This window comes from Ictalurus punctatus, chromosome 1 (assembly GCF_001660625.3).
Source record: "Ictalurus punctatus breed USDA103 chromosome 1, Coco_2.0, whole genome shotgun sequence".
In the NCBI taxonomy this organism is placed as follows: Eukaryota; Metazoa; Chordata; class Actinopteri; order Siluriformes; family Ictaluridae; genus Ictalurus; species Ictalurus punctatus.
In genome coordinates this window covers 20,214,108-20,219,348 of record NC_030416.2, presented here as the reverse complement: position 1 = coordinate 20,219,348, position 5,241 = coordinate 20,214,108, and the positions used below count along the sequence as shown (strand labels likewise).

Genomic DNA, 5,241 nt, shown 5'->3' with positions numbered 1-5,241 from the left:
TTTACCAGAGTGAATGAAGTTTATAACAAAGGATGTTATTTCACAGACCATGACCTGAACAACCATAAATTTTTTCAATATAATTTCACTTCTTTTGAATGAAGGGCTTTAAACTTCATATTATATGCACCGTCTTAGCTAGATTCTGAATGTAGTGGTGTGTGTGTCGTGCTTAAAACGTCACCCTTACTAAGTACGTGGCCAATGAGCTATCTTTCTACCACAGTATATAAGTGGTTGTTTAGGCCTCCCAGAATGCGTCATGGTCGAAAACCCACCCCTTCCTTTCGTTGCGATGGACCACAGAGTTATGGGTATTTAGCTTTGTCGCTTAGATGTTTGATGCTAGTGTTGTCCATTTACCATGCGATTTACTTGTTTAGTGTGACGTTGGGCTACCAAGACTGTGTGAAGGTGTGATGCGCTGCTCACTCTCAGTGCGGTGTGCTGTCAAGGCTCCCATCTGTGTAACATGGTAGTGTAACGTAGCTCTGGTCGGAGCGCCAGCTGTTGCCGTCACAACTATTAAAGACGCTATCATGACTTTCGTATGTGCCATCGTGAGTATCATGTCATCGGATCAGGGTAGGTAAATAGTTTAGTTTTATTACTCGAGCTAAACTATCTTGAATGCTTTCCAAATTGAGGTTGTAACACCTGTTTGTTCTTAGGGTCCTCAATTTTGCATGCGTTAAGGCAGGCTGAGTGAGATGTGGTAGTTTAGGTATAGCTCCTCCCCCTCACTCGTGGAGCCACGTTCCTGTTTGGTGCTGCTTGATTCTGTTTGATTTTGCTGCTTGATTTGGTTTGGTTTTACTGCTTTGGGCTGTTTTATTTTGTTCTATTTGTTTGTTACTGTCACTAAGAGCAGTTTTATTGAATTCAACTGTTGTAACCGTAGCTGCGTTTACATGGACAACAATAATCCACTCTTAACCCAATTAAGACCATACTTTTGATTAAGAGACTACCATGTAAACAGCAATTTTTACTTACCTTAATCTAATTAAGGTCATACTTGAATTAAGCTCTAATCGAATTAAGACAGGTGGAGTACTACTGTTTTAGTCACATTATGGACGTGTATTACAGACATGTAAACACCTTAATCACATTTTGAACGTCATGTGAGTTTTCACCACATTTTGCGACAGGACACGACCACACACACGGCAGTTCTCAACATTTTACGGTGAACAAGAGAGTTCAGCTGCGTCCCAAAAAGCATACTTGCCAACTATAGGCATGTAGTGGGGAAAAATACATGTATCTCGGCTACTATACAGACAGTAAGTACACGGTTTGAGACGCAGCCCACGGCTTCAAGCAGTTGCCTATTAGCACGTATAGCATGACAAATAATTAACTGCACTTAAAGTGTTCGTAAAAAAAAAAAATAAATAAAAAAACCACCCAAAACTGTATACGGTACCATAACAAAGACGAACTGTATGTTTATACGTGAAATTCTGGAGGAACGTCGGACGGCGTGGCGCGGTGACATAATTACGCGGGCTGTTAATTGAACTATGTTCTATAACATGTAAAACAGGAACATGACAGGAGTATTCTAAAAGTGACTCATGTAAACACCTTAATCACATTATTATCTTAATCAGAGTAAGGTCAATAATTAGATTACTGCTATCCATGTAAATGTAGTCATTCTTTATCAATTATGCTGATACCTCTATGTGGTAGTAGTGGTTTTGGTCAGTCTTGGTAAACTTGCTACTTGTAATCAGTTTGAGCTCGGGGTTATCTCTGTGTTTTTGTGACAGTAAGTTTGTCTTTGTTTCGTTTTATTCATTTGTGTGCCTGCTTTGAGTATATTGTAATTTTCCTTGTGTTTTTGTTTTCTCCTTGTAGGAGCTGAGTGCTTCCTGAGGCTGGGGGGAGTTCTTTTGCTGCACCTTAGGCTTTATTAAATTAAGGGTCGTTAATATTGCTGTGTTTATTTGCAGTGAATTTTGTGGGTATGATTCTGATTATTGTTTTTTTTTTCCCTTTTGTATAGCTGGTGCTGTTGTACTAGCCTGCCCTTCATACAAGAAGCCTCAGTCCTCCTATGATTATTGTTAATTTCCTTTTGTGGCTGTTTTATTTGACCAATGCCTGACTGCGTTGGGTGCTTTTTTAAAAATAATTCTTGGCCAGTCTTTTTAATTCCAAAAATAAAATGTATTTTTGTATGGAAACCCATGCCTCTTGCCTGTTCTAAGTGGAATGTATTTGTGTGTCTTTATTTGGGTTATTTTTCCCCGTTTTCTCGGGGTGGCATAGCTGGTGCAAAGAAAAAAACGAACCACTTGCTACACGTGGCATAGTTGTTACTCGCTGAGCCACATTGCTACACGTGACGTAGTTGGCAGGATTTCCACAGAATATTTGGCAGAGGCAGGGGACCACATTTTTTTTGGTTCTTTATGTGTTGTGGTCTGTCTTTTCTTTCCTTTTTTCTTTTTGTAGGAACCAAGCAGCAGCGTGTGCTCTGGAGACTGCAGTTGCTGGTCTGACTCCCTTGCGTGTCGTGGGTAGGTGTATTCCATCATAAATGGAGGGAGAATTACAGGAACTTAAAGAGCTGGTGGCTCAACTTAGGGCTGACAGTGAGAGATTCAGGGCATCTGAATCATCAGGGGCTAGTGTTGCTGAACCTAGTGCCTCTGTTACAGTCGACGCCCCCATATTGCCACCAGTGACTGGCACTGCTACTCCAGTAACTGATAGGTTGGTGTTCGTGCCTAGAGATAGGAGGTGCCCAAAATTTTGTGGTTGGTCAGTGGTGAGTTTTAATGAATGGGTTGAGGAAGCTACAGCATGTATGAGAACCTGTTATTTATCCCCTGCAGACCAGACCTTCTTTCTTTTTGATCACTCTGAGGGAGAGGTGCAAGATGAGATGATATCGTTCAGCTGAGGAGTGTGGGGAACCTGAGAAAATCAGTGGGGCACTGCGTGAGTTGTATGGGTGCACATTGTCATATGTGGCCTTACAGGAAGCTTTCTTCTCCCAGAAGCAGCAAGAGGGGGAAACGCTCTTGGAGTATTCCCCCACCTTGATGAGCCTCCTGGAGAAGGTTAAGCAACAGTCGCCAAATGTTATTGTGAATGCTGAAACTGTGCTTCATGATCAATTTATTGAATACTTGAATGATAGTACTTTGAGACGAGAGCTTAAACAGCTGGTGCGCCGACAGCCTAATTCCCCTTTACTGGAGGTATGGGGTGAAGCCCTTCGATGGGAGTTGGAAGGCAGGACAGGGTGTGACGCTGGGCTACCGAGACTGTGTGCATGGGTGGTGTGCTGCTCATTCTCAGTGTGGTGTGCCGTCAAGGCTCCCATCTGTCTAGCATGGCAGTTTAACATAGCCCCGGGCCGGCCTAGAGATGGTGATGGAGCTGTGCGAAAAATGAGACGAGCCACAGCAGGACAACATTCTAATGTCCACCATCTTCTACGAGCAGTGGAGAATGTAAGGGACTAATGCCAGTGCTTTGTAATCCATCGTCGGGGCGACGAAACAAAAGTAGGGGGTAGAATGAAGTGGGGTGTGTGTCGTGGTTAAAACGTCACCCTAATTAACTACGTGGCCAATGAGCTATCTTTCTACCACAGTATATAAGTATTTGTTTAGGCCTCCCAGAATGCGTCATGGTCGAAAACCCACCCCTTCCCTTTGTTGCTATGGACTACAGAGTTATGTGTATTTAGCTTTGTCGCTTAGCTGTTTGATGCTAGTGTTGTCCATTTACCATGCGATTTAATTGTTTAGTGTGACGTTGGGCTACCAAGACTGTGTGAAGGTATGATGCACTGCTCACTCTCAGTGCGGTGTGCCGTCAAGGCTCCCATCTGTGTAGCATGGTAGTGTAACGCAGCTCTGGTCGGAGCGCCAGCTGTTTCCGTCACAACTATTAAAGAAGCTATCATTTTTTTCGTATGTGTCATCGTGAGTATCATGTCATCGGATCAGGGTAGGTAAATCGTTTAGTTTTATTACTCGAGCTAAACTATCTTGCATGCTTTCCAAATTGAGGTTGTAACACCTGTTTGTACTTGGGGTCCTCTATTTTTCATGTGTTAAGGCAGGCTGAGTGAGATGTGGTAGTTTAGGTATAGCTCCTCCCCCTCACTCGTGGAGCCACGTTGCTGTTTGGTGCTGCTTGATTCGGTTTGGGTTTACTGCTTTGGGCTGTTTTATTTTGTTATTTTGTTTTTATTTGTTTGTCACTAACATCAGTTTTATTGAATTCAACTGTTGTAACAGTCTTTATCAATTATGCTGATACTGCTATGTGGTAGTAGTGGTTTTAGTCAGTCTTGGTAAACTTGCTACTTGTAATCAGTTTGAGCTTGGGGTTATCTCTGTGTTTTTGTGACAGTAAGTTTGTCTTTGTTTTGTTTTATTCTTTTGTGTGCCTGCTTTGAGCATATTGTAATTTTTCTTGTGTTTTTGTTTTCTCCTTGTAGGAGCTGAGTGCTTCCTGAGGCTGGGGGGAGTTCTTTTGCTGCACCTTAGGCTTTACTTAATTAAGGGTCATTATTATTGCTGTGTTTATTTGCAGTGAATTTTGTGGGTATGATTCTGATTAGTGGGATGTTTTTCCCTTTTGTATAGCTGGTACTGTCGTACTAGCCTGCCCTTCATACAGGAAGCCTCAGTCCTCCTATGATTATTGTTAATTTCCTTTTGTGGCTGTTTTATTTGACCAATGCCTGACTGCATTGGGTGCTTTTTTTAAAAAAAATAATTCTTGGCCAGTCTTTTTGACTCCAAAAATAAAATGTATTTTTGTATGGAAACCCATGCCTCTTGCCTGTTCTAAGTGGAGTGTATTTGCATGTCTTTATTTGGGTTATTTTTCCGTTTTCTCGGGGTGGCGTAGTTGGTGTGAAGAACGAAATGGGCCACTTGCTACACTTGGCGTAGTTGTTACTCGCCGAGCCACATTACTATATGAAGTTACTGCGCTTGCTTGTTGAGAGGGTTTCCTCTTTCAGTCGTGGTCTTGAGGGGATTCCCACGAAGGTTATTTGTTTATCACGTCGGAGTTTGAGAGGAGTCTTGGAAAGCCAACCAGAATGCTGAATGGAAGTGTATTGCATCTAGCATGAGGGGTGTTTGGAGAGCTGGCAGCGGGAGTTTTGAAAAGCTGAGGCACTCTAGGCTGGGTCTCCGAGCATATGTTGATTGAAGACTCCCGCTGCCACTGATGAGGTAAAATTAGTTGATTTTA

At 42.5% G+C, this 5,241-nt stretch overlaps 1 long non-coding RNA gene across 1 annotated transcript; it reads left to right on the top strand.

The window, feature by feature from the left end:
• Window positions 1-257: 257 nt before the first annotated feature.
• LOC108263362 (uncharacterized) lies at window positions 258-4,801 on the top strand. The gene is made up of 3 exons (XR_001812148.3): window positions 258-314; window positions 384-585; window positions 1,870-4,801. It is a non-coding gene; the product is annotated as an uncharacterized LOC108263362 (long non-coding RNA).
• Window positions 4,802-5,241: the final 440 nt, after the last annotated feature.